Source organism: Mustela nivalis, assembly GCF_964662115.1.
Source record: "Mustela nivalis genome assembly, chromosome: 1".
NCBI lineage: Eukaryota > Metazoa > Chordata > Mammalia > Carnivora > Mustelidae > Mustela > Mustela nivalis.
In genome coordinates, this window is record NC_139020.1 from 170,030,351 (window position 1) to 170,058,094 (window position 27,744).

The 27,744-nt window shown below is 39.2% G+C and overlaps 2 long non-coding RNA genes across 5 annotated transcripts in view; both read left to right on the plus strand.

The window, feature by feature from the left end:
- Positions 1–7,500, plus strand: part of LOC309863694 — a 45,656-nt gene extending 38,156 nt beyond the window's left edge. Inside the window, exons 4-5 of the long non-coding RNA XR_014311182.1 lie at positions 6,137–6,233; positions 7,277–7,500. This is a non-coding gene — a long non-coding RNA (uncharacterized lncRNA). The remainder of the gene's footprint in view (positions 1–6,136; positions 6,234–7,276) is intronic.
- LOC309863700 overlaps positions 1–27,744 on the plus strand; it is a 78,609-nt gene that overhangs the window by 37,836 nt on the left and 13,029 nt on the right. The window lies entirely within an intron of this gene.

Genomic DNA, 27,744 nt, shown 5'->3' on the forward strand with positions numbered 1-27,744 from the left:
GCTGATGTTTTGCTTAGCTGATCTGTCCATTTCAGTGAGTAGGGTGTTAAAGTATTATTATTCTATTATTGTTGATGTGTTTCTTTGATTTTGTCATTAATTGGTTTACGTAGTTGGCTGCTTCCATGTTAGGGGCATAAATATTTAAAACTGTTAGATATTCTTGTTGTACAGATCATTTAAGTATGATATAGTGTCCTTCCTCATCTCTTATTATAGTCTTTGGCTTAAAATCTAACCTATCTGTTAGAAGAATTGCTTTCTTTTGATCCACTTTCTTTTGACGTTCATTAGTATGGTAAATTGTTTTCCACCCCTCACTTTAAATCTGGAGATGTCTTTGGGTCTTAAATGAGTTTGTTGTGGACAGCATATCGATGGGTCTTGGGTTTTTATCCATTCTGATACCCTGTGTCTTTTGATTGGGGGCATTTATCCCACTTACATTCAGGGTAACTCTTGAGAGATATGAATTTAGTGCCGTTGTATTGCCTGTAAGGTCACTATTACTGTGTATTATCTCTGTTCCTTTCTGGTCTACTACTTTCAGGCTCTCTCTTTACTTAGAGGACCCCTTTCAATATTTCCTGTAGGGCTTGTTTGGTGTTTACAAATTCTTTTAATTTTTGTTTGTCCTGGAAACTTTTTATCTCTGCTTCTATTTTCAATGATAGCCTAGCTGGATATAGTATTCTTGGCTGCACGTTTTTCTTGTTTAGTGCTCTGAATATATCATGCCAGTTCTTTCTGGCCTGCCAGGTCTCTGTGGATAGGTCTGCTGCCATTCTAATATTTCTCCCATTTTATATTACTGACCTCTTGTCCTGAGCTGCTTTCAGGATTTTCTCTTTGTTACTAAGAACTTGTAAGTTTTACTATTAGATGACGGGGTGTGGTCCTATTTTTATTGATTTTGAGGGGGATTCTCTGTGCCTCTTGGATTTTGATGCTTGTTCCCTTTGCTATATTAGGGAAATTCCCTACTATAATTTGCTCCAATATACCTTCTGCCCCCTCTCTCTTTCTTCTTTTTCTAGGATCTCAATTATTCTAATATTGTTTCACCTTATGGTATCACTTATCTCTCAAATTCTCCCCTTGTGGTCCAGTAGTTGTCTCTCTTTTGCTCAGCTTCTTTATTCTCCTTAATTTAGTCTTCTATATCACTAATTCTCTTTTCTGCCTCATTTATCCTAGCAGTAAGAGCTCCATTTTTAAAAAACATTTAAAAAAATTATTTATTTGACAGACAGAGATCACAAGTAGGCAGAGAGGCAGGCAGAGAGAGAGAGCCAGAGAGAGAGGGAGGATAAAGCAGGCTCCCCACTGTGAAGAAAGCTGGATGTGGGGCTAGATTCCAGGACCCGGGGATCATGACCCGAGCTGAAGGCAGAGACTTTAACCCACTGAGCCACCGAGGCACCCCAAGAACCTCCATTTTTATTGCATCTCATTAATAGCTTTTTAAATTTCAACTTGGTTAGATTTTAGTTCTTTTATTTCTCCAGGAAGGGATTTTCTAATAACTTCCATGCCCTTTTCTAGCCCAGCCAGCACCTTGAAAATCATCATTCTGAACTCTAGTTCTGACATATTACCAATGTCTGTGTTGATTAGGTCCCTAGCTGTCAGTACTGCCTCTTGTTTTTTTTTGTTTTTTTTTTTTTTTTATGGTGAGTTTTTGCATCTTGTCATTTTATCTAGATAAGAATAGATGAATGAGAGAACAATATACTAAATGGGTGGCAAAGACCCCAGAAAAATATATGCTAACCAAAGCAGAAAAGACCTGAAACAAGAGGGAAAAGAAAGGGTGAAAAAAAATTATATATATATATATATATATATATATATATATATATATAGTATCTATTCACCAGTCATATATATATATATGACTGGTGAATAGATCAGAGGCATCAGCTTGATTATGGGTGTATTCTGATCTCTTAGAAGACTCTACCTCCCAAAATTTTAATGAAGGAAAAACTTATATATATATACAAAAATAAGGGTAAACACAATGAAGGGATGGAATATGACTGTTAAGGTGAAAATTTAAAAAGATTCTAAAAAAGGAATTGATAAGATTAGTTCATTAAAAAAAATAAAAAAGAGGGGAGAATCTGATCAGGCTGGAGACTAGAACAAAGCCATGTGCTAGATTTAGAAAATATTTTGATCTATTAGGAGAAATTGTATCCCAAAATTTTAAAGAAAAAAAAAACCTATATGTGTACTAAAAGTAAGCTTAAATACAATGAAGGGATAAAATATGAGTATAAAAATGAGAGTTTAAAAATATTTTTAAAAGGTATTAATAAGATAAAATAGTTTAAAAATCTTAAAAGAAGAATGAGGACAAGTTAAAAAATGGAGTAAGAAAAAAATAAAATAAAATAAAAAATTAACTTTGCAAGAATAAAGGAACATGGGAAAAAAGCCATGAATTCTATGTGTTGCTTTCCTCTAGCTCTGGAGTTCCACAGTTCTCATTGATCAATGAACTTGGTCGTTGCTGGATGTTCTTGCTGATCTGGGGGAGGGGCCTGGTGCTGTGATTCTCAAATGTCTTTATCTGAGGCAGAATTGCACCATCCTTGCCAGGGGACAGTCTAAGTAATCTGCTCAGGTTCACTCTCGAGAGCTCTTTTTCCCTGAATGCTTTCCATACAGCTTTGGGGGACAAGAATGAAAATGGCAGCCTCCCAGTCTCCGGCCTGGAGGAGTTGAGAGCTCAGGGCCCCACTCCTCAGTGCACCCTCGGAGACAGGCAGTCTATCCCTGGTCTCCCGCCGCACTCCATGCTCACCTGGCCTGTGACTGAGTGTTTCTATCTCTGTCGCATGGCCCTGTTTGGAGTCTCCGAACCCAGCAGATTTCTGCCCCACATTCCCGGGTCACTCCCCCTGGAGGAGGAAAGAGAGGGATCTCTCTGAATCTGCCACCTTGTGTTCCCTGCCCAAAGAGCAGTGGCCCTGTGCCTTGGATTACAGTTTAAGGTAGCCCTGAGCTGAGAGCCCCCTCTTCAGCTCCATCTCTGCAGTCAGCTTCCCCACTCTGATACCTGGTGGCTCTGCCACATTTACACACCCCTAGTCTTTCTGTGACACCACGGATCCTGAGACTACACTGTCCTGTCATGGGCTCCACCCCTGCTTAGCCTTTGGAGTGATGTCCCTCAGTGGAGCAGACTTTTTAAAGTACGAATTTTGTGCTCAGCAGTTCCACCACTTGCCAGGAGTTGGCCCCTCCCCAAGCAGTCTATCTTCCCGTTGCTTAAGATCCACTTCTGTGCACATCCTACCTTCCAGAAAGTGGTCAATTTTTTGTTCCTAGAATTGCTGCTTTTCTTCTCTTCTATCTCCTGTTGAGCTTGTAGGTGTTCAGAATGGTTTGATAACTATCTAGCTGAAGTCTTGGGACCTAATTATATTTCAGTTTCCTATCCCTCTGCCATCTTGCTTCCTCACGTGCTTAATATTTTAAAATACATGTGAAATATAAAAGTAACTTATCTAGCTCCAGAAACAAAAACTCACTGGTATTTTTATTGGATGAATTACATTTATAATTTAGGGATAAATGACATTTTTATGATGGGTCATACTTTCCAAAAGAGGGATGTCTTTCCATAAAATATACTTTTACATCTTTCAGGAGTATTTTAAGGATTTCCTCCTATAACTTTTATACTTTACATCTTTCAGGAGTATTTTAAGGATTTCCTCCTATAACTTTTATACATTTCTTATTAATACCTAAGTATTTTATCTTTGTTGTCATTACTATTGTCAGTGAGGCTTTTGTATTCATTACCCCTTCTAATTGTTGGGTTTTTAAAAAAATTCTAACTGGTTATTATTTGTGTGTATGAAGCTATTGAGTTCTGTGAGTTAGTTTTATATCCTGCTATATCACTGAATTATTTTATTGTTTAAGTTTTATCTTTAAGCCTCTTGGGTTTTGCAGGTCTAATTGATATTAGACCATCTGCAAATATAGGTCATTTTATTTCTGCTTTTCGAATTCTTATACATCAAGTTGCTTCTACCTGTCTAATTACATTGGCTGATACCTCCAATAATGAATTAAATAGTGGTAGAGATAGTTGGCATCCTTGCAATATTATACCTTACTGTAGTGATAACATCTCTAGTATTTCCAACTAAATAAAAAGCTGGCTTTTGGTCTTAAGTATGTTTTATCTTTTAAAGAAATATCTGTCTTCCTATTTTATTGTATATTGGAATGAATTTTGAATTTTCTCAAAAGCTTTTGTGGCATTTATAGAAACAATCATATAACTTTTTTCTTATACTAATATGGTGAATTATGTTAAAGGATTTCCAAACATCAAACCATTTTTGCATTCCTGAAATAAATCCACTTGATCGTGAAGTATTTTTAAATGAGGTGTTTTGTGGGGCTTTTTGCATCAATATTCATAAGTAAGACTGATCTTTAGGTTTTTGGTGTGAGCTATATTTATTAGGTTTAAGTATAAATGTTAAACTTTATAAAAAATTTAGAAGTTTATTTTTTTTTAGAAGTTTCTATTTTCTGTGCTCTGGAATAATTCATATAGCATTGGGATTATTCAAATGCGAAATTTTGGTAGAAATCCCCTGTGAAACCATCTGAGTGTGATGGTTTTTTTATGGGGTAGTTCTCTGAAATAGTCTCTAATACTTCTTTGGAAATTTGCTTGAGAATTCTCTCCCTACTGAGGTCAGTTTTGTAAAATTTTATTTCTAGGAAGTTATCCATTTCATCTAAATTTTCAATTTTATTTGTGAAGGATTATGAGCATAGTCTCTTTGTGATTTAAAAATTTTCCTTCAGTTTAAAACTTTTCATTTTTTTTAATGTATTTGTGCTTTTTTGTCTTTTTGATTAGGTTAGCTAGCATTTTCCTTCATTTCAAGGAACTGTTATTTTCATTTACCAATTAGTTATATTGTTTTTCTGGAGTTTTTAATCCTAAATAATATGCATGACTTCTCTCCTTACACTTTCTTTTGGTTGACTTAGTTGTTGGTTTTCTAGCTGTTATGAGTTGGAGTTTTGTTCACTTGTTTTCCATCTTTTATTGTTTATATAAGTATTTAAGACTATGAATTTTCCTCTGACCACTGCTCTGATGCATCTCATAACTTCTTATATATAATGCTGTCATTATTACAATTTTTTGGCAATCCTGCTTTTGTGGTTTTTGCTTCCACTTTCACCTAAGTGTTGTGTAACAGAGTGTTTTCATTTTCACCTCTGAAGGCCTTTAAAATATATTGTTGTTGTTGTGGTTTAAGATTTTTATTTGTTTATTTCACAGAGAGAGAGAGAGAGAGAGAGAGATCACAAGTAGGTAGAGAGGCAGGCAGAGAGAGCAGGGAAACAGGCTCCCCATTGAGCAGAGAGCTTGATCCCAGGATCCTGAGAGCACAACCTGAACTGAAGGCAGAGGCTTAACCCACTGAGCCACCCAGGCATCCTGTTTTTGTTTTGTTTTGTTTTTTGACAATTTTACTTATTTACTTGAGAAAGAGAGTGTGTGTGTGAGAACATGAACAGGGGGAGGGGCAGAGGGAAAAGCAGACTTTCCATTGAGGAGGGAGCCTGATGTGGGACTTGAGGCAGGACCCTGGGATCATGACCTGAGCCGAAGGCAGACACTTAATCAACTAAGCCACGCAGGCACCCCAAAATATGGTGTAGTTTTATTGTATTGAGATCACAATTATGTTTTAAAGTACTTCTAAGTTTAAACTTTTTACTCTGAAAATAATAAATTAAAATTAATATGAATAAGGTGTGCTATATTTATCTGGTGACATCATGTAGCCCTGGCATATTACCGCATATCCCTGATAGCACATTTAGTACTTTTTGTCACTCTTTTTAAGGATAGAATCAGTTCTTTTCATATGTTCTGGTATTACGTTCTTTTCAGTAAAAGATAGTATTTGGTTAAAATACCCTGGATAAATTAAACTATAGGGGTTCATTAGAATGTCAACCTAAAATATGTATATATACTCATTTTCTTTCTATTCAATACTTTAATGATAACTAAATCCCTCCACTTTTTTCTCAGCTCACTGAAAATAATTGATCTCATGCAGTGTTTTTTCTGTAGGGTCATGATCACATAAGGGGTTACAGTCTACATTAAAGACAAACAGATGGCTATATACACCATAACCTGGCACATGGCCTCACCATTAGTGTGTTCAGTAAGTACTTTAAACATTGATGAGCAAATGAATAAATATACTACATATAGATTATAATTCCCTTACTTGTGCAAAATAACATCACTCTGATAGATCTTCAGGTTGTTAAGTATGAATGCTTTAATCTTATTGCTAATAACTCCTTTTCTATCATGCTTATAATCTAAGTTTAATGAGTTGGATGCCTTACAGCTTAAGTACAGTGCATTGAAAGAGCATTTCCAAGGGTGGGTACAAGAAGACTAGAGTTTTCTCAGGCTAATGGGAAGGAACTAATTTCTCAGGCTGTCTTAAAATAACAAATCATACACTCTTTCAATTGATGATACAAAAACAACTCCTGAAAGGATCACTGTTGGAGAGAAAGGATGACTTTGTAAATCACTCAATCTTTTCCCTAGGTAAGGGTCTCTAAACAGAATGTGGAATAGAACATGGTTTTATTTTATTATTTTATTTTATTTTTTATGGAAGAATTTTATTTTATTTTTAAATTTTATTTTATTTTATTTTAAAGTAGGCACCATGTCCAACATGGGGCTTAACCTCATGACCCTGAGATGCATGCTCTACTGACTTAGCCAACCAGGCACCCCTGGAACATAGTTTTAATAAGCAAAACTCTTAAAATTATGTGGTAGTCTTACATTTGATAGCCTCCAGTGAACCATGCCTCCTGGTATTTACACCCTTGAATAGCCCTCTTCCTTGAATCTGAGCAGGCCTTGGGACTCACTTTAGCCTGTAGAATATGGTGGAAGGGATTTAGGAACATAGAGGAATACCAAGTTACTCTAAGAGTGAGCCATCTTAGATGTACTACCTAGTTGCGTCCAAAATCTAGAGTGAGAAAATTATGGCTTTCAGTCAAATGTGGCCTACCATCTGAGTTTATAAATAAAGTTTTATTGGAACACAGCCATGTATGTTCATTTATATATCATCTGTGGCTGTTTTCTCACTAGCGTGGCAGTGTTAGATAGTCATGACAGAAACTTTACAGCCTGCAAAGCCTGAAATATTTACTGTTTGGCCCTTGACAGGAAAGTTTGCTGACCCTGTCCAAGATGGCTACAGTCCCAGCCGACATCCAGGAAGCAGAATGCCCAGCTGAAGCAAATCAACCCACAGAATCCTGAGCAATAATCAAATAGTTTGCTCTCTTAAATCATTAAGTTTTGAGATGGATTATTATGCAGCAACAATTGAAAGAAATTATAAAATCTGATATCTGTATTTTATAAACTTGATGGTTTCATGGCTTAAATTTTTACCTTCTTTTCTCTTAACTTTTAGTAGGTTTATTGAGATTTTTCTAACTTGTCTTAGTCACGTGTCACTGAAACTTGTCTGACCAAGATCAATGTACTCCTTGTTACTAAATCCATTGGATGTTTTTCAATCTTCATTTTATTTGAGTATTGGTCAGCCTTTGACACTGTTGACCATTTCTTTGGTCTTCAAACATTTCCCCCTCTTGTTTGTTTAAATCATAACCTCCTCACTTTCTTTTTGTCTTCTAGGAGGTTCTTTGTCAATTTCTCTTCGGGGGAATTGATCTTCTGCCTAACACATAATGTTAGAGTTCCTCAGGATTCTCTCTTAGATTTCATTCAGCATTCAACTAATAGATATCTGGGCATTGTTCTAGATTCATGGGATATGTTAGTGAACAAAAATTCCCTCCCCTTGGGGAAATTTTTAAATGTATATATAATATCTTGAATTAATATGTGTCTTAGAAAAGAAAATAAAACAGGTTAGCGAGTATGAGGTAGGGGGGAGGGTTTAAAGTAAGGTGGTCAGAAAAAAATCTGAATCATCTGAATCAGAAATCATCTCCTTGACATTTGAACAAAGCTCCCCCCCCCCAAAAAAAAAAAAGTTAAGGAAGGAGACATGTGGATATGTATAAAGAACATTCCAGGCAGAGGGAGCAGCAGTGCAGACACTTTGGCAAGGAATGTGCCTGCAGTGTTTGAGAACAGGAAGGATGCCCCTGTGGTGGGAAGGAGCAAATAATAGGAGATGAGGTCAGAGAATGAATGGACTCCAGGTCTTGTAGGGTCTTGAAACCCTTTGTTAGGACCTTGTCTTTTTCGGACTCACATAGGTGAAGGCCTACTGGCCATCTCCTCTCCCAGTGTTCTCCAGGCACCTCTGGCTCTGTTGTTCCACTAAAACCTTTGTCTCCTTTCAGGCTTCCTCTACTTCACCACTAAAGCCATGCAGCCACACCTTCTTATTAAGGCATTCTCTTTAAGAGGCCACTGCTAACACATATGTTAGTGAACAATCTTTGCTGGCCTATAAATGCTTTGGCTTCCATTAACACATCATTATGGTTTAGTTTATCAGATTTTCTGCCTGTGATGGTGGCATGAAGGATTAGATTTGGGATAGGTGGGTTTTAATTGGGATAAGATGATGGAATACTGTTTTAGGAGACAGTTCAGGGCAAGGTGCCATATTGGGGGGAACTAAATGCACTGAGGAGAGAGGATGGAACTACGAAGGGAATTCTCTACATTTTGCAGTTTTTCCCAACAGGGGCACTGCCACTGGGTATTGTGAAGACACGTAATTCTGAAATTGTCACTTTTGTTACAAATGGTACATTTATCACATAGCCAGCAAGAGTTAGGCTCCATATATATCACAGACTTTTAATTTGTGAATTTAATTTTCTACCATCTCTCACAGGAATTTTTTTGTCCACTCCCCATTATAATTTTAGAATTTAGCATTCATTCTTTTGACTTTCAGCAGAGGAACCAGTTTTGTTCTGGAAAATATTTAGTTAGAAGGGTGTATGCTGCCTTTTTCCATGATCATCTTTTTTTTTTTTATATATATAATTTGTAAAGGAGCTTAAGAAATATCTTAGTCTTTTCTAAGTCTTATAAGTATTTTTAGAGATTCATTTATTTATAATTTTTGAGAGAGGGAGAGACCAAGGGAGATAGAGAGAATCTCCAGCAGACTTCCCACTGAGCAGGGAGCCGGATGTGGGGGTCAATCTCACGGCCCTGAGATCATGACTCGAGCCAAAATCAAGAGCCAAAATCAACTGAGTCACCCAGGTTTCCCTCTTATAAATGTTTTTTAAAAAATAATAACTGATACGGGGAAATAAGTCTTCCTAGGTTATATTTTCCCATATTGTACTTATAGGTGGGAAAGAGTCTTGTAAAAATCATTAATGTGAAACTAACTAGGCCAATGGGAGCTATTATTTTTTATTAGAAAATCAATTGCAAAATGAATGTTTAAAGGCAAGCTTAACGTAGTTAATAATGTAATTAAGTCTCATCCCTTGACACTTGAAAGCGCTGTTTTATTTATTCATCATTTTCAACAGTATTTATCGAAGGCTTGCTCTGTGCCAGGTAGCATGTTTGTGCTGGGGATAGAGTACAGACAAAACAGAGAAAAAGCTTGCTACCATGGTGCTTAATTCTAGTGGGGAAGGCAGACAATGAAACAGTAAAAATAATTACTACTTCTAATAAGTGCTAGGAAGGAAATCAACAGAGAGGTGTGGGGTGGGGGGAGAGAGCGAGAAAGGTAGACACACAGAAGACCTTGGTGGCTGCTTACAAAAAGGCCTCCCCAAGAAAGATGACGGTGAGTGGAGTCCTGAAGATGAGATGGAGGCTGTCAGGAGAACTAGGAGAAGCCTCCCAGACAGAGGGCCCGGCAGGACCAAAGGCCTAGAGGCAAGAAAGGTTTCATGTTCCAGAAACAGAAAGGAGACTAGAACGGCTGCCGTGAAGTGCCCAGGGATGACAGAGGCACAAGACGGGCTGCAGAGAGGGGTGGGAGCCAGATGGTGCAGGATGTGTACGCCTTGGGAAGGAATTCGGGTTTTATTCTGAGTATGATGGCAAGACCACAAAGAGACTCTGCAAAGGAATGCGGTGACCAGATGCTCTTCTTCTCTTTTTAAAAAGATTGTGGCAAAATATACATATCGTAAATTTTACGATTTTAACCACTTTAACTGTATAATTCAGTGGCATTAAGTCTGTTCATAATGTTGTACAGCTATCACCACTATTCACTTCCAGAACGTTTTCATTATCCCAGATGGAAACTTCTGTACCCATTAAACAGTTACTTTAGGCTACCTAATTTGAGAATCATTTTTGGTTCTTTTAAGTTTTGTATACCCATGATGACTTTTTTTTAGGCTCTTCCTAGGTGGATGTCGTTTAACTCAGGGAAAGCTATGATGATGACTACAGGAGTTTTGTCCCTACATCTTGTCCTCATACCTGTAGTCTTATGTTTGTTGTTGGGGGTGTGTAGGAAGTAGCAGCTGGATTTTAGACCAATTCCAAGCAAATAATCTTTCTCGTGTTGAAAATCAGCTACACTACTTTGGAAAATGGTGTGGCAATTTTCCAAAATGTTAAAACATAAAATGATCATATGACTAACCGTTCCACTTCTAGGTATCTACCCAAGAGAAATGAAAACATGTGGCCCCACAAAGACTTGCATGTGAATGTTCACAGAAGCTTTATTCATAATAGCCCTGGAAGGAAACAACCTGAATATCCATCAACCAATGAATGGATGGACCCAATGTGGCATATTCATGCAATGGAATACTTTTCAGGATCCAACTACCGACATACGTCCCATCATGGATGAAGCTCAGAAACATGAAGCCACATGCAAAAGAGCACATATTGTATTTGTATGAAATATCCAGAAAAGGCAAATTTGCAGGGTGCCTGGGTGCTCAGTCAGTTAAGCATCTGTCTTCGGCTCAGGTCATGATCCCAGAATGCTGGGATCCAGCCCCATGTTGGGCTCCCTGCTCACCAGGGAGCCTATTTCTCCTTCTGCCCACTGCTACCCTCCTGCTTGTTGTCCTTCTCTATCTCTCTCTGACAAATAAATACATAAAATCTTTTTTTTTTTAAGGCAAATTTATAAAGATAGAAACTAGATTAGTGGTTTCCTGGGGTTAGAACCAGGAGCAGATCATAGGTAAATGGGCATAAAGATCTATCTTATTAGGAAGATGAAACTATACTTAAACTGGTATATGATTATGGTTGTACCACTTGCTAAAATTACTAAAAATCATTGGTCAGAGCACCTGGATGGCTCAGTTGTTGATCCTGGGATAGAGCCCCGAGTTGGGCTCCTTGCTCAGTAGGGAAACCGCTTTTTCCTCTCCTCTGTCTGCTGCTCCCCCTGCTTGTGCTCTCTCTCTCTCTGTCAAATGAATAAATAAAATCTTTAAAAAAAATTTTTTTAAATAAAAATCATTGGTACACTTGATATGGGTGAGTTTTATTATTTTTATTTATTTATTTTTTTAAATAAACATATATTTTTATCCCCAGGGGTACAGGTCTGTGAATCGCCAGGTTTACACACTTCACAGCACTCACCAAAGCACATACCCTCCCCAGTGTCCATAACCCCACCCCCTTCTCCCAACCCCCCTCCCCCCAGCAACCCTCAGTTTGTTTTGTGAGATTAAGAGTCACTTATGGTTTATCTCCCTCCCAATCCCATCTTGTTTCATTTATTTTTCTCCTACCCACTTAAGCCCCCATGTTGCATCAGATATGGGTGAGTTTTATGCATGTAGTTTAATACTTAATGCTCTCTGGAAGATAAAAGTTCTTCTGCTGGACCAATGTTGAAACCTTTTTATGGAGCAGAGTGGGAGGGAAAACCTGTCCTAATACTGCTGATGCCTTGCTTTATCTGTGATGACTGTATTTGGAAAGGCTCTGAACCTCTTTCTTTCTTTCTTTCTTTCTTTCTCTTTCTTTCTTTCTTTTTCTTTATTTTTATGAGAGCACACAAGTGGGGGTAGGGAGAGGGACACAGGGAGAGGGAAAGAGAGAATCCCTAGCAGGTTCCACGCCCAGCATGGAGCCAGATGCAGGACTCCATCTCACGACCCCGAGATTGTGCTCTGAGCTGAAATCAAGAGTCAGACACTTAACTGATTGAGCCACCCAGGTGTCCCATCAATGTCTCTATTTTAAAAAGAATTAAAGTCTCTCAGGCCATTTTAAAAATGATGTAATTATTTCAGCTTTACCCAAAACTGTTCTTACTTCTTTCAGTTTTTCCTGACTAGGGTTTAGAATCTGAAATAATTTCTGTCCCCTGAACTGTTCTGTCTGCTTCCATGAAAATTGGTTATCCCAAAGATTACTGTTGAAGATTTCACTGTTGGTGATACAAAGGGTTTGAGGAATTTGTTTTTTAAACTTTCAGAGAAGGATTTGTTCCTCAGAAGGCTAACAAGTTGTGACAGATATGGTGGGAGAGAGAAAGACTTCACAGGAGCACTTGGCTGATGTTTGCCAAAATCGTGTGCTTGGCTGGTTTTGAAAACCATCTTCAGAATATTTTTAGTTTCACAGGGTATGGTAGGAAAAGGGTGGCTCTTTTACTAAATTCCTTCTGTGAAGTAGCACGTTAGAAAGAGTCCAAAAACAAAGGCCTGCGGCGTGACCTTGGATAAGTCTAATTACCTCTATTTCCTCTCTTTTCTCATCTGTACCGTGGCAACATACGGAAGACCTAGAGCAGCGACTGCCAACTAGGAAGCACCCCATAGTGCTTGTTGTAATTTTTTTATATTCCCTTGGAAAATGCCATTGGTAATGGTTTGTGCAGTGTTGATTGATTTGGACTTTTTTGTTCTCTTTACACAGTCATTGCTTTTCAAGAAATAGAATGAAAACTATTGTATGTCTTGGTTTTTGAAAGAACAAAGCAATCATCGTCTGCATTCCCATCACCAACAACAGACATTTATAAATGCAGGGTGGTGTCAGGGTGAAGAGCGGGAGCTGGGCCAGCCTATGTGGGTGTGAATGACCACTCTGCCATCACCAACGCCAGTGACCTTGAACAACTCACTTAAGCTTCCCTTAGCCTGGTTTTCATTAATACATTGGGACTCATAAAGGTGCTTTTGTCATAGGACAAAGACTGGAGAGAAACTATGCCCCACAGGACTGTTAGAAGTAATAAACCATTGATTCTTCTAGGAGTGGAGTTGCTGGGTTATGGGATAGCTCTAGGTTGAACTAGTTGAGAAGCTGTGAAGATGTTTTCCACAGTGGCTGCTCCATTTCACATTCCAACCAGCAATGAACGAAGGCTCTGATATCTCTGCATCCTCACCCAAACTTGTTATTCTCTGCTTTTATTTTTGTTTTTTTGTTTTTTAAATAGCCTTCCTAGTGAGTATTTATTGCTCGGGGGTGGAAATACAACTGATCATTGTATATTGATTTTGTGTAATGCAACTTTGCTGAACTGGTTTATTAGCTCTAATAGCGTTTCTGGTGAATTTTTAAGGGTTTTCCATATATAAGTCATGTTACCCATGACCCTTCCAATCTGTCTTTTATTTCTTTTTATTGCCTAATTGTACTAGAACTTCTAGTGCAGTATTGAAGAGAAGTGGTAAGAACAAACCTCCTTACCTTTTCCCTCATCTTTTTTTTTTTTTAAAGGCTTAATTTATTTGACAGACAGTGATCACAAGTAGGCAGAGAGGCAGGCAGAGAGAGAGAGAGGAGGAAGCAGGCTCCCTACTGAGCAGAGAGCCCGATGTGGTACTCGATTCCAGGACTCCAGGATCATGACCTGAGCTGAAGGCAGAGGCTTTAGCCCACTGAGCCAACCAGGTGCCCCCCTTTTCCCTCATCTTAAGAGGAAAGCTTTCTTTCACCATTAAGAATAGTGTAGGGGCGCCTGGGGCTCGGTGGATTTAGCCGCTGCCTTCGGCTCAGGTCATGATCTCGGGGTCCTGGGATGGAACCCTATGTTGGCTCTCTGCTCAGTGGGGAGCCTGCTTCCTCCTCGCTCTTTGCCTACTTGTGATCTCTCTCTCTGTCAAATAAGTAAATAAAATCTTAAAAAAAAAAAAAAGAATAGTGTTAGCTGTTGGTTTTTCATAGATACAGCAGGAGGTTTGGATGTCTTCCTCCAAGGGGTGGTTTATTCATATATAAGAAAAGGTATCTTAATGTAACTGTTAGATGCAATGCATAGATCTTGATTCGATGAAGTTAGGATCTACATACTGCATTTTGGTTGTTAATCTCTCTTAAATATCTTTTATCTAGAACATTGTTGTATACATTTTAACATATAAATTTTATAGAAATAATACACAAATAATAAAATATATATTTGTAATATTGACTTTTTGAAGGTACTAAGTTACTTGACTTTGAGAGTGACCCAAACTCTCAGATTTGTTTCTCAGATTTGTTTCCTCATGGTATTGTTTACTCTGTTCTTTTATTCTCAGTGTTTTCTGTAAATTTGAAAGTTAAATCTAAGGGTTTGATTAGATCCAGGTTGAACACTTTTGGAAGGATATTTAGTAGGTGATTCTATACGCTTGTTGTATCTCTCAGTGGGCATATGATATCAAGTCCTTCACTTACTTGTGATATTAAATTTGATCACTTAAGAGGTGTCCATCAGAAATGTCCTTTGAAAAAGTACATTTTCCCCTTTCAAGCTCTGAAACAGCCACTCCTTTAACCATGAGAAAATATTGAAGACTTAGATTTGGAGGAGAGGGGGGTAGACCACTGTTTGCTTTTTTTCTTCCTTATACATCCCAATTTCAACGAGTGGTTTGGACGACTTTTTGGTACAAATAGAAATATAGAAGCAAGCTTTCAATAGATCACGTGATGTGCTATAACTTGGAGTCACAGTCAGCTTCTTACTCTGGGATCAGTGAAAAGGTCATTGCATTAGAAATCAAAATCAGGGGGGTGACTAGGTAGCTCAGTTGGTTTTGGCTGGGGTGGTGGTGATGCCCACGTTGGGCTCTGTGCTCAACAGGAAGGCTGCTTGAGGTTCTCTCCCTCTCCCTTAGCCTCCTCTCCCCCCTCCCCCCCCACGCACATGCTCTCTCTCATCCTCTCTCTAAAAAAGATAAATAAATCTTAAAAAAAAAAAAAGAAATCAAAATCCGGGATCAAAATTTCAGTTTCTGATCTGCCATCCATGACTCAAGATGGTTTTTAGAGTCCCCTTCAGTTCACAGAATCATAGTTTATGATTCTGTGGTTTCACTCCTTTTCATTTAGTGAAAAATACTAGATCACACTTATTAGCTATATCATGTGGGCGCTTTTATTTCTCTCAAAAATCACAACACTGGGATTTCAGTTAATCTCACAATTAGGGAGTGCTTACTCCATGTGGGCGCTCAGTAAGTATTCCTGTGAACCAGGACACGAGTTGTGATGAGTGGACATTTATTTTGCTTTTATCAATATGTTTTATGTTATTTTTATTGTTTCCCTTTATTCTCCATCACTGGAGAAAATTGTTGGGCAGCTGGGTTACTTTTTCTCAGTCCTGTGGCTTGAATTGTATCTCTGCTTTCCCACTCTCCCCCCCGATTCCTATGTCGAAGTCCTAACCCCCAGGACTTCAGAATGTGAGCTTGTTTGGAAACAGGGTCATCATGGATCTAATTAATCAAGTTAAAATGAAGTCGTTAGGGTGGGCCTGAACCCATATGATTGGTTGAAAGGGAGAAATTTGGACACAGATACAGATGTGTGCATTCGCTCTCTCTCTCTCTCTCTCTCTCTCACACACACACACACACACACACACACAGACACGCAGGGAGAATCCCATGGGAAGGTGAAGGCAGAGACTGAGGTGATGTATATACAAGCCAAGGGATGCCGGATTGCCAGTAAGCCTCCAGACGTTAGGAGAGAGGCCTGGAACAAATTTTCCCTCGTAGCTTTCAGAAGGAACCATCCCTGCTACGACCTAGACCTAGGCTTCTAGCCTCCAAAACTGTGAGACAGTAAATTTTTGTTGTCTAAGTCACTCGGGTTTTCGTTCCAGAAACCCTAGCAAGTTAATACACTTGCTATCCCTGATCTGGGAATGATTCAATGAGGAAGTATAATAGTCTATATGGAAAGTAAAGAAGTCACAGGCTTTCTCTTATGTGCACGTCAGAGCCCTGAGCAGGTTGAAAAGTTCTTCCCCCCCCCCCCCAAATTCTGTCTCAGGCCAGACACATCTTCTGAACTGCTCGTGGAACACTTTGCTGTTATTGTGTCTCTGGTAAGCTTTGTGCGTATGTACGTGGGCATGTGTATGTGCTCAGGCACGTATGTATAATGTGAGTGCTAACCTCATCCTTTCAACAGATTTCGACTTTTGATACCAAGGAGACAGACTAGAACAGAATTTAAATATCTTCGTTGTTTTAGCATACATATGGTCACATCTACCATACCAAAAAAATTATAGTCAGACTTTTTTGAGTGAAAATTTTAATAATTGCTCACACTTCCTCTCTGGATATACAGAAGGATTTCAGTCATAGAGATAAGGGTCCCAGCTAAGTAGAAAAGACCTCTGGAGAATACAGATGATCTGCTAAAATTTTTCATTTATTTCTAGGCTTTGCCATAATCTTAGAATGGAGAGCTCTCAATATATGTCATAGTTCAGTAAGTCGTTTACAAGGCACACAGATGTAGAAATGCTTTTGTTTGGTTCAGATGAGTGGCTTCAGATAACTACATGGACCTAGTGGGTTTTGGTTGTTGTTGTTGTTGTTGTTGTTGTTTTAAGCATTGCTTGCTTTATCTGTTCTAATAGTAGAATTTGTTATGCTTTGGAAGAATTGCCTCCACTGTGCCCTGGTGATCACTATGGTCCTTCCACTTATTAAATGCCATCAGCCTCTTATAAATAATGGCATAAAAGAGTTGGTGTTAGCATGGGTTTTTCAAATGTGGCCTTTCAAGGTTGACGTTCTGACATAAGCTTTCTTCAATGATTTGTAACAACAAAATCATCTTGCAAACTGAACAAACGAGCCTAGCTTTTGTTATAAAAATTTTAACTGCCTGTGTCTTTGATTATGTACAGTGGTAAGAAAAGAGTCCTTAACCAGAGAGTTGATAGATAATGAATAAAAGAGGGACAATAATAGGACTTTTGTACTTATTGATGAGTCAAAATTCACATATATCTGCATGTCTACACTGAAAGTCCTGTGTAAGGATAAGCAGAATGTACTCATCTGTCTGAAAAGAAGATCACCTTGCAAAACTTAAGGTTTTAAAGCAGTTCTGTTTTGCATAAGATAAAGTGGCTGGTGATGAAGGAAGAACGTGTGTTCATCCTAAAGGCAACTGTGGTTTCCCCAATCTGGTAATGAACTTGAGGAAATAGGACTGACTGTAGGGAAAGTTAAAAAAAAAAAAAAGAAAGACAGGCTTTCTCTTGTGGTATGTAGATGTTAGAACTGTAATCAGATCAAGAATATCTATTTTTCCTTTTTTTTTGCAAATTCTAGCCTCGGGCTAGACACACCTCCCAAATTGTCCATGGGGTCCTTTGCTGTCATTGTGTCTTTGCTAGGTGTTGCGCATAGGTACATGTGTATATGTGGACACGTGTAGATAGATGTCCCACAGCCACAGCAAAACCCTCACACTTGTGACTAAAATTAGAATGGTTTTCTCAGGCGCACAGTTTGGAGTGAAAAGTCATCATCCAGACATTATACACAGCACTCAACTTCTATGGTGGGATAAAAAGAATGGAGACTTCAGATTTTTCTCTTAGGATTCAGTGTTACAAAGACAGACAAATGAAAACGGAAATGAACTCCTACAAGCCCAAAGGACTTTGACATTATCAGTCTAAAATACTGCCTTCACCTAGGCTCATGGAAGTTCTAATAACACCGGAGGAGGCATTCATCCAGGGGTAAAATTTATTCCATAAAAATTGTCTTTTCTGTAGGGATGCTTCTGGAACTATCAGCACTTATCTCACGAATGGTCCCCCAAATGACTCCATAGTCCGTAATTTATCTTTACAAGCAGGTATCCTAAGAGCCCAGCTCTAGCAATTTTAGTTTCAAAACCCAAAGAGATAGAAGCAACATGATAATAACTGGTGATCAAATATAATGCGATTCCAGATTTTCTAATGATGATACAGCGTTGCGATGTGGAGCTGCAGAAATGTTGTAACTAACCCATTTTTAAAATGCCGCCGTTTTTATGATCTCATTTCATATCTGTCAGTTCGGGTTATTCAAGACATCCATCAGTGTAGATGGAACATTGTTCCACGTGTTTGACTCTCTTCCATCCAACCGCTTCTATTAAACCCTGTGCCGAGTTGGGTTCTTGAGTTCTGAGAGTGAGTTTCTCAAAGGTCACATATTCAGCAAATAGAATTATTTTGATATTTACTAATTCTTTACTTTTGATATTTTTAAAGTAGTTTGGGCTTCCCAAAACAAGTTGTGGTGAAACTTTATAAAATGGGGAAGGACTGGCTTTTTCATATAGTTAACTACTCCAGTTTTTATGCATGGCACTAACCTGTCTTCAGACACCCCAAGACATGCCCTGTGTTTGGACTATTTCCCCTCCCCTCCAAATTCTCCAGGGTCAGCAGATATTTAAGACTCAGGCAAGACAATTACTGATAAAGTACCAACGAGTTTTCCACAAGACCTAAGGCTCATATCCATTCAAAGAGCTCATGACAGGAGAGGGCCAAGCCGGGAATGTTCCTTTTCCACGGCCTCACCCAAGGAAGTGCGGTCCACACTTCTCTTTAAGGGTCGCGGGATGCTTACACTGTGTACGTGCATCCGCCTAGTGTGGCGGATGAGCCTAGTGTGAATTGTCCAAACGATTTCCCCTTCTTTCTTTAAATCTCAACTTCAGTCTCCCTTCTACTGGGAAGTCTCCCTCCCCCAGCCTATAATGTGGGGCGCGGCTCAGGGCTGCCATGTTGCACAACCGCAGGCACCATTCACATTGTGCTTTAGGCGGATGGCGCCCCTGGAGTTAAGGCAGTGAGGGGGCCCTCCCCACATGCCCTATCACAGCACCCTGGGTTGACCTCTTCCACGGACTTTACCCAGCTGGATTGTAACTGCCTGTTTCTTTGTCCATCTCCCTTCCTCAAGGGCCGGGACTGTCTTCCTCTTATGAGGCTAAACTTGACATAGAGTATGCACTCAGGAAAGACTCCTAGAGGACTAACCTGAGTTGTTGAATTGGGAGGTTCGGGATCCTTCCTGCAATCCCTGATGTCCAGCCCTGATCAACCTGTGGTCTTGTTTTAGAAAGAGGTGCTACCAAATCCCTATGGGGGCTCTCTGTTCCTTATCACTTACCAGCCTAAACTCCTCCCAGGCTCTAGGCCCCTGTGGACTTTCTGAGAGAATGGGGCTGCCTGAGGGGCTGGAATGGGAGAGGGGCTAGAGAAACACAGGTGCACCTGGCTTGGTTGGCAACAGGGTTTTATTTTAAAGATTTTATTTATGTATCTATTTATTTATTTCTTTATTTGGAGAGAGAGTGCGCTAGAGAGCATGAGAGTGCCCGCACACAAGAGGGCACGGGTGGCACGGGGAGGAGGGGGGGAGGGGAGGTGGAGCAAAAGGAGAGGGACAAGCCACAAGCAGACTTCCTGATCAGGACCCTGGGATCATGACGGGCGCTGAAATCAAGAGTGGGTGCTTCACCAACTGAGCCACCCAGGAGCTCCGGCAACAGGGTTTTTGTTTTTCTAAGATTTTATTTATTTGAGAAAGTCAGAGAGAGAGAAAGAGAGAGAGAGAGAGTGCACAAACAGGGATAGAAGGAGAGGGAGAAGCAGATTCCCCACTGAGCAGGGAGCCCAATGCGAGGCTCAGATCCCAGGACCCGGGTATCATGACCTGAGCCAAAGGCAGATGTTTAACCAACTGAGCCACCCAGGCGCCCCAGCAGGATTTTAATCCAAAGCACTTCCGGGGCGCCTGGGTGGCTCAGTGGGTTAAGCCGCTGCCTTCGGCTCAGGTCATGATCTCAGGGTTTTGGGATCGAGTCCCCCATCGGGCTCTCTGCTCAGCAGGGAGTCTGCTTCCCTCTCTCTCTCTGCCTGCCTCTCCATCTACTTGTGATTTCTCTCTGTCAAATAAATACATAAAATCTTTAAAAAAAAAAAAAAAAAAAAAAAGCACTTCCACCCCCTCCTACAACCCCTTCTTTTTTCTGAGATGGACCTGTCAGTCCTAAATTCAATTTGTTTTTAATGGCCGAGGATTATATAACCAGTGAACTCCGATTTTTGAAATTTATTTTATATTTTATGACTATGTAAGTATAGATGGAAGTATCAAAATCATTGAAATCAAAAAAGTTGGTTCAGCTTTGTGGAAAACAAATCCTTCTGCTGTAGTACATTTTTCCATTAAAAAAGAAAAAAAGAAAAACTGATTTTCAGAGTTCTGCCAACAACACTCTAAATGTAAGTGCTAGATTTGCAAATAGGCTTATATTCAAATTTAGAGAATATGCATATTCAGAGACTTATTATTCAGGAAATATTTGGTTATCTTCAGACTAAGTAAAACTTTTGGCTAAAAATAAGAGGGGTAACATATAAATAGTGGGGAAAGTTAGGGAGCATGCCATTACAATAATAGAATAGAGAGAAAGAGGTAAGGAGAACTATGTGTTGTTTTCTGTTTTGACTTGCTTTTGCCACTACCTGAAATTCAATTAAATTTAAAAAACATTAACTTGGTACCTAGAATGCAAAGGGTTGGAAAATGCAATCTTGACCCCCATGTTCTTAGAGTTGAATAGGCAGGATAAAATGGAACAATGAGACTGATTCACCAACACCATCTCTTGCACCATTATGAAGACCAGATATAATTCAGAGTTTATACTTCAGTTCCAAAGGTGGGCTCTGATTGTAACCACCACCCCCTCATCAATGACTAGTTCAGGCACTCGTCAGGCCACAGTTGTTGGTTCGGAATGATTGTGTGACCTAGTTTAGGCCAATGAGACACAAAAGAGAGTTTTCTCAGGGTTTTAGGAAATGTTTCCTCTCCTAAAACACAGAATAGATAGTGGATTATTCCTTCTAGAGCCCCTATTGAGTATGAATAAAAGGCCCAGAATCGCTGCAATCTCTTGCTACTTGTCTGAGGAAAAAGTTGTGAATAACGATAGGTAGAGTCAGCAAAATCATAGAAAAATGGATGGAGAACCCTGATCAAGCCTTGCCTGAAGCTGCCTATCTACTTAATTTCAATTATGAGTTGATAAATCCTTTTTATTGTTTAAGGCACTTGGAGCTGTCTTATTTTTCATGCTAACTGATGCAATTGATAAGCACACTGATACTTTTAACACTTGTCAAAATATGATAAATGGTGTTCAGGTTATACCCAAGAACACAGCAGAGTCCATCAGAGATGGGATCCTGTTGCTAATAATTACAGATATAGTAATAAAAATATTATCAAATAGAAATTAAATTAGGCTTACCAGGATGAATTAGCACTCTATAGGACAAATAGCAAACATGAAATAAGAGAAACCTAAGTTAGAAATGAATCAGAATTTGAGAGATGGAAGAGATCTCAAAGCTGAGATAGGAAAGCCCCTAGGTTTCCTGTGCAGAAATAGGCCCCTAGAAGTTAACTTGCCCAAAGTCACAGAAGTGAATTGAGCAGAGTTGAGGACCAGTTTTTTTGAATTCCAAATGGGGTTCTTTCTGTTACAGTTTCCTCTCTAAAGATAGGAAATGAAATAGGAAAATGATATTTTAAAATGTCAGCGTCGGAAGAGGAGAGAGGAAAATTCTGCGTTTTTATTTAACGGGAATTTAGGAAGCTCATAATAGAAATTTTGGATATTTTGTTTTTAAATCAGACTGTGGCCTTTTCTAAAAGGTTGAGCATATGCTACCATGTGGAACCACCTGGGGTAGCTCTGTTGCTAGGTGCCCCGCCTAAAGCAAGGCAGTGCTGGTTCAGCCCAGTCTCACCCAAATCCTGACCCCTCAGAGCCGTCAGTTGGCTGGCTCTCACTAGAGTTAGATTATACATTCTTTTACAAGATCAAAAGTCAGTCTATCGGGGATCAGACCAATAGTGTGTTCAACCTGGTGTCTGGCCCAGTAGAGGCACTAAGGGATATTTCTCTGTCTTCCTGCACACACTGAGCAAGGTAAGAGATTCCAGTAGAGCTATATTATGTTCTAACTGCAACAAAGCAGATCTTGAATTAGAACTGTGTTCTGGTCTCAGGTGTTCTATTTTAATTGCTCTCAGATCTTAGACACGTTCAATCTCTGAGCCTCCATTTCCTCTTCTGCTAAATAACAACCGTCCTGCCTACCTTTCAGGGTTGCTATGAAGATCAAAAGAGTTAATGATTGTGAAAGCAGAGGGTGAATTCTCCAAGCCTGTTATCATGATCTGCTTCATACCCCTCGGTTTAAAGATCAGGGAGCCAGGAGCAGCTGAGTGATTTCCCCGAGGTCTGTTAGTGGCAGGTCTGTTAGTGACTAAGACCTACCTCTTCCTGAGCTTGGTGAGAACTGAGCCCCAGCAGAGAGATTTATAATTACCTACCAAACAGCCACAAGATTTGCTGGATTTACTCAACCACCTAACGAAGTTACAAATGAACACTGGATTCTACCAGCTCTCTCGAAATGATGCCCCCAGTATAATGAAGCGTGATATACAATGTCAGGGGAGATGGGTAGGAACAGTCTAGCCAAATGAAGCCCAGTTTATTTATTTGTTTGTTTGCTTGCTTTAAAATTTTTATTTATTTATTTGACAAAGAGAGATGACGGGAGAGGGAATACAAGAAAGGGGGAGAGGGAGAGCAGGCTTCCCACTGAGGAGGGAGCCTGATGGGAGGCTCCGTCTGGGATCATGACCTGAGCCAAGGCAGATGCTTGAAGGCTGAGCCACCCAAACGCCCCCGAAGCCCATTTTAAAAACAGCTTCCAGCACTATTTTGCTTTTTAGCTAAAGAAAGGAAAGGTGCTCAGAGAATGGCTAGGAAGTTGAATGAAGGAAATGAAAACTATTTCTTACTGGCTTTCATTGATGTTACAGTCGTCCAACAAATCATTCTCTTCTTCCTAAATTCTCCTTTTGCCCGAATTGGTGAGCCCATCAGCATGAATCCTTGAGGTGTTCACTCACACTTAGGGTTAACAATTAACGAGTGATTGTCTTGCCTTAGCTAAAAGGACTCTCAGATCTTACAGTCTATCATATTGTGTGTCTGTCTTATGTATTTGTCTGTTTGCTGCTTTCCACAGAGAAATTTGAAGCTGTTCATACAAATAGATGCTCTGTCTAAGAATGAGATAAAATGGAGTGAGATAAAATGGAGTGAGAAATTTAAAAAAAAAAATGTGGGTAAGGAAATGTGATGAACTGCCAGACATACATACCCAGTAGCCCAACTCAGTTGCCAGTAGTTCGGTAGAGGGTGGGGTGGGTGGGAAGGGGAGGAACAAAACCAGAAAACCAAAAAACAAATGCTAAGCCTTCCAGAAGTCAAGAGCAAAGACAGTCTTTGTTACTGGTGATTGCCATTTGGTTCAGACTCTGCAGCCTGCGTGGGGCTGAAGGGAAGGGGCGGAAGGCAAGCTTGGCCTACAGCCAGCACCACACATGCCTATGGAGCGGTACTGGTGAAAGCATTTAAGTGCACCTTGAACTCTGAATATTCACTTGTAAAACATCCATCTGTCATCCACCCACCGAGCGCAGTGGAGTGTCTGCCTCACTTCTCCAGTGAGTGCCCGATTTACAGATTCTCCTACCTCAAGCAAAGGGGGCACTATCCAAATTCAAAGGTTGTGTTTGCTCTCATGGAAGCCACTTGGAGAGTCTGCTGCCCTTGCTAATTCACTGCCCTAGGCAACTGCTGGTTTCCTCTCTGTTCTTTTCCCAGCCGGAGTCATTGTTCCAACTTATTTGTATGAGTTAATGCTTCTCCATACCCAGAAGCCTATTCCAGAGCTCACTCATTAGTCAGATCTGTTTTTTCACTGATCAATTATATTCTTTTGTACACTAGCTAATCTGAAGGAAAGCGAGTTAGCTAATTTGGAAAAAGCAAGTATTTAAATCTTGGTAATATAATGTTCTCATGAAAAGTGCTTCGCTAAATTAGAGTCAAGTTGCATATGCGAAGAATGTAAGTGGTTGTGGAATCTTAGGAACGGGTCTTTATCCCCGTGTCGCATCTCCCTAGAGTTTCCTCTCTCCTCAGGTGTACCATATATAAACAACTTCATTCCTTGTGGAAAAGAAGGAGTGTGAAATGACAGGATGGTGGAGGGGGGGAGCAGATTGAGACATTTCGTAGTAGGCAAAGAATGGGCGCTACCAGTTGGGCAGTTTGATTTAGCTGTGTCTATAATCATTACTTAGTGATAATTTTTATCACCATCTGCCTTGCTAATCACGTTTTAAAAACTAGGACCTTAATTCAACCTCTACAGATTGTTTGTTTTAAACTATTTGGTCTATCTAACAACTGGTGAGCAATTACCAGAACCTTTCAGAGAAAATTTTTAATTCATTTACACAGACTTGAATGTTTAAATTACATGAACATATCATCACTTTTATTTTAGTCAGTTTTCTTCTCTTGTTTTGATCTGCTGTTTGACTTTTTGCCTTGCCAACCCAGATTCAACTGTCTTCAAAGATGTCTTTAGCTATCATTTAAAAAATCAGCTCCCTTTTCTTTGGATAATTCTGCAACCTGGAGAATTAAAACAACATTGTCTACTTGTGCTGTTGACTCATGTGCAATCTTCAGAAAAATACATCGTTTTCATGTGGCTGATTAGGTTTTGTAGCAAGGTTCTCATAAACATATGCTCTTTGGAGAGTAGCAATAATTCCGTCTGTTTTTCTTTCCTATTTTTTGAAATATATAGTATGGAGGATGTAAATTATTAAAATTCTCTATACTGTAAAAATTTATCTCATATGCCAAAGATTTTTGTTATCTTTATTGAACAATACAGTTTATGAAAAGAAACTGTAAATCTATAAAACTGATATCTATTGGAATATTTTCTATGGATTCTAGTTTTTTTTTTTTCTTGTCCATCTGTTGCCATAAACTAACAAATGAGAAACAGTGACTATTATGAAAGCAGAATCACCAAAGAGTGGTTCTCTCCAGTTTTGGAATAGGTTATACTATTTTGTATTCATCTTTATCTGAAGATGTCAAATAACAGAAATCTCAATACCTCTGTGAGGTAAATAATTTTATGTTATTTTGCAGGGAAGGATAATGGTATACTGAGAGGTAAATTAAGTCCTGGGGTCATATTACCATAGCACAAAGTAAGATTTTAAAGTTCAAATTCAAGTATGATCTGCAATCAAGCCACATCAACAGAGATTCCCAGATTTTGACACCAAGGCAGTGTTTATTTGATACAAAGATAGGGAGGTCGACTGGCTAAAATTTTTCTCCATCTCTCCAGTCTTCCCTCCACTTAATCAAAAAAAACATAAGGCTTCTCTTGCTCTCCCAAAAGTTGCATCTGTAAAATGGGGATGATAATACTAATACTTACCAAGCAGAGTTGTTTTGAGGAAGAAATGAGAAAATGGAAATATCTTATTACAGACACTGGCACTTAGTAAGATATTCAATAAATGTTAACTGCTATTAACATTATGATCAGCTCATAAAGAAAATAAATGGAGGACCTCAAAACCCCTGACTGGGGGCATGTAAAAGAATGTTCACTTACTTTGCAAAAGAGAAAATCTATTGTTTTTTCCAAAAGATTATAAGATTTAAAGTACTCTTTTGTGTTCTATCACGTATTATTATCTATCTAGTATCTATGCATTTATTATCCATCATTATCTGTCTTTATCTTTTATCTATTGTCTATTATTACCTATTGTCCTATTTATTATGCAAGCATAAATTTCTGTCCTATAACTATTAGATTACCCATGGCCAGGTGACAAGAGTCAAAGACAGTATCATCAGGATAAAAAAGGAGAGATATTGAGGTGGTAGCCAGCAACCACCTATGAAACTGCCAATATTTGATGATTTTTGACCCAAGTAAGTGGCAATTTCAAGACTCAACCTAATAGGCTCCAAATCCAGACCTATCCAAACTAAAATTAAAAACAAGAGAGACAATGTATCTTCTACTGTTCTCACCTACTTCCAAAACACCTGAAACAAACAGCAGAAAACCAACAGTAGAATAGGAAACAGTGATTCACCACGGTAGTTCAAACTTTGGAAAATACAATTTATTTAAATCTCTGTTTATTGTATTTTTCATTTTCAAAAGCCATTTTTAAAATTTTGTTCACTTAGCCAACATATAGTACATCATTAGTTTTTGACGTAGTATTCGATGATTCATTAGTTGTGTGTAACACCCAGCACTCATCATAACATGTGCCATTTTTTTTTAAGATTTTATTTATTTATTTGACAGACAGAGGTCACAAGTAGGCAGAGAGGCAGGCAGAGAGAGGAGGAGGCAGCCGCCCTGCCGAACAGAGAGCCTGATGCGGGGCTCGATCCCAGGACTCTGGGATCATGACCTGAGCTGAAGGCAGAGGCTTTAAACCACTGAGCCACCCAGGTGCCCCAACATGTACCATTTTAAATATAATAAATGTCATTTTCTCAATCTAAAATATAAGTAAACATCAAATGATATATATTTTTTCAATTATTGGTATTTCTAGCATGAAAGCCCATTGTCTTTTAATGGGACAAAGTTATTTTAAAAATTTACGATAGATCACAGGCACCTGGGTGGCACATTCAGGTAAGCCTCCAACTCTTGGTTTTGGCTCAGGGTCTCGAGATCAAGCCCTGGGGTGGGCTCCATGCTCAGCACAGAGTCTGCTTAAGACTTTCTCTTCCTCTGCTCCTCCTTCCAGCTTGCTCTTTCTCTCTCTCCAATAAATAAATTTTAACAACAACAACAACAAATTATGGTAGATCCACCTTCATTTTTAGAGGACAAGATTTTTTTTTTTTTAAGATTTTATTTATTTGACAGATCACACATAGGCAGAGGCAGGTGGAAAGAGAGAGAGGGAAGCAGGCTCCCTGCTGAGCAGAGAGCCTGATGCGGGGCTCGATCCCAGGACCCTGAGATCATGACCTGAGCCGAAGGCAGAGGCTTAACCCACTGAGCCACTCAGGTGCCCCCAAGATTATTTTTAATAAAATTCGGTACTGATTTTGACCATAATTTTTACTATGTTTTGAATAGCTCTAATTTTGAAGAGTGTTTTTTTGTAAGATAATTTTTATACCTTCCTTCTTGCTGTTTTCTGCTTCCTCAATTGGTCACCTAGCTAACAGAGCTCTATTTGAAACATGGCTTCCTCGTCAAAAGGGAGAAGTGAACAGGCTTCTTAATGCCATCTTCGAAGCTGGGATTATGATACTTCTGCAGACCTCTCTTTCAGACAGGCTGAGCAGCCATCCATTATAGTGTGTACGTGTTCTCCCAGGACAGACTAACCTCCAGCATACCAATAAAACCATGACATGCCCTCCAACACACAATTACATTTCGCTGAGGTTTTCAGGTGTGACATCTTTAAGAGAATTTCATATGCAAAAGTTTCACGAATCACGCACTC